Here is a 2,717-nt window from a genome sequence, read left to right as displayed (position 1 = left end):
ACTCAGTCCCTTGCACTTGCCAGGAAGTGCTTATTCCACTGAGCCATCTCCCCAGTCCCATATTATTCATTTTTTACTTATTTTTAATATTTATTTATTTATTTATTTATTTATTTATTTATTTTGTGTGTGTGTGTGGCCAGTTCAGCCCACCAGGGGGCAGGGCTGGCTGGCATGTGGTGCTGGGGGATTGAACCGCGGTCCCTGTGCTTTGCTTGTCTTAGTTTGTTCTAAGTAGGTGCTTTAGACCACTGAGCCATCTCACCAGCCCATTATTCATTTTTTAATGCTGGGAATTGAACTCAGGACCTTGCATTTGCCAGGCAAGTGCTGTGCTCCTGAGCTACCTCCCTGGCCTCCAGAGCATTTTATATGCTAGGCAAATGCTGAGCTACACCCGAACCCCACAACTTTTTCCTTTCCTTCCTTTTTACCCAGAGGTCCTTTACACTGAGCTGTATCCTTGTTTATTTATATTTTTGCAGTACTGGCGATTGATCCCAGGTCCATTGCACTGAGCTACATTCCTAGACTTTTCATTATTATTATTTTTTGGGGGGGGGGCAGAACCGGGGATTGAGCTCAGGCCCTTGCGCTTTCTAGGGAAGCGCTTATTCCACTGAGCCATCTCTCCCGCCCCCTTTTCTTTCTTTCTTTTTTTTTTTTTGTGGAACTGGGGATTGAACTCACACCCTTGCGTTTGCCAGGCAAGCGCTTATTCTACTGAGCCATCTCCCGGCCCCTCCCTTTTCATTATTATTATTATTCTTTTTTTTCTTTTTCTTTCTTTCTTTTTTTTTTTTGTTTGTTTGTTTTGGTGGAACTGGATTGAACTCAGGCCCTTGTGCTTGCCAAGCAAGAACTAATTCTACTGAGCTATCTCCCCGGCCCCTCTTTTTTTTTTTTTCGTTGAGACAGGGCTTTGCTATCTGGCCAGGGCCAGTTCGGGCTGGTCTTTCTTTTTTCTTTTGTATTTTAGAGAAGGGTCTACAGGGTGTCCAGGGTCTCACTACTAGATCAGACTCGTATTGATCCACCTGTTAACAGCCTCCCAAGAGCTGGGATTACAGGCGCGTGCCACCACACCATCTCTAGGCTAGTCTTGAACACACTATGTTACCCAGGCTTTCCTCAAATTCACGGCAATCCTCTTGCCTCAGCCTTCCCAGAATTGGGATTACAGGCATGAGCCACCTGGCCCTTACTTTATAGATAACAGAATGAACCAAAAGAGGAAAGAAAGGACATGCTCAAGGTCATAAGGGGTCTCTATGATTAACTAGACCTTGCATCCTGATTGGTGGGGCAAAAGCCCCCCTACACACACACCAGTATTCTCAAATGATTCCCAACATTTAAATTTTTCTGGTCTCCTTGAACATTCTGTTTTGGGAATGCCCTAATCCAGCCTTTGTTCAGGAGCACAACAATATAGCAAAAATGTAAAAGATTATTGCCCCCTGCTGGTCATTTGAGGTAAATACAAAGTATAAAACTGCGTTAAAATATAAGTACAGTTTACATTTTAGGAAAAGACCAACTCCACCCCCAAAACAAGGCTTTGGTTGATGTGTTCTTGTTTTTTGTTTTTTGTTTTTTTTTTCCAGAACCGGGGATTGAACGCAGGCCCTTGCCCTTGCCAGGGAAGTGCTTATTCCACTGAGCCATCTCCCCAGCCCCTGTTTTGGTGTGTTTTTTTTTGTTTTGTTTTTGTTTTTATTTTGTTTTTATTTTTTTTATTTTTTATACTAGGGATCGAACTCTGGACTTTGCACTTGCCAGGCAGGTGCTTATGCCAATGCTGAGCTATCTCCCCAGCCCAGGTTGATGTCTGATAGACAGTTCCAACTTGCTGTCCCTAAGACTCAGGACCATTTATTTCCAGAAATGGGTTCAAAGAGGATGTATTCCACGTAAATATTGTCTCATGATGAACAAGGCTTCATCCTTCGACGGTGAGGCAGTTCACAGAAGTAACTTGAGTTTCAAACAGAGAATTTGGACATCTGGCACGATCTTCTTGTACAGGTGTCAGTAACAATCCTAACTTCATGAGTAAGAACTGGAAACATTAGGTTAGTCCAAGAGTGGGAGTCTTCAGCATATGAGAGTGGCTTATACTGTGAGAATCTAGGTAAGAACAATGAACTGTGAAGCTGGGTATGTGGCACATCCCTGTAACCCCCAAACTTGTGACACTGAGGCAGGAGGATCACCTCAAATTCAAGGCCAGACTTGAATACATAGCGAGACCCTGTTCCAAAAAATCAAACCAAACCAATGAGAAAAAAATCCCCAAAGAAAAATGAACTGTGGGGGCTGGGGAGATGGCACAGTAGAATAAGTGCTTGCTGCCAAGCGGAAGGACCTGAGTTCAAGTCCTGGTTCCACCCTCCAAAAAAGAACAATGACCTGTGGACAGACCTGGAGGTGAACTCTATCTCAGACAGAAAGACATGAAACAGAATTAATAAACATGTCGCTTTATTTTTATTTTTTAGGCAGAACTGGGGATTGAACTCAGACCCTTGTGTTTGCCAGGCAAGCGCTTGTTCTACTGAGCCATCTCCCCCGCCCAACATGTCGTTTTAATTTCTAGGAAAAGACCAGTAACATTTAGTACATGGTAACAATTACACAGTTAAGAATACAAACTCAGGGCCTGTTTAATTTTTTTTTTTTTAATGTGTGTGTGTGTGTGTGTGTGTGTGTGTGTG

Source organism: Octodon degus, unplaced genomic scaffold (genome assembly GCF_000260255.1).
Source record: "Octodon degus isolate 3935 unplaced genomic scaffold, OctDeg1.0 scaffold00092, whole genome shotgun sequence".
Classification (NCBI taxonomy): domain Eukaryota; kingdom Metazoa; phylum Chordata; class Mammalia; order Rodentia; family Octodontidae; genus Octodon; species Octodon degus.
Note: the sequence above shows the minus strand (reverse complement) of the source record.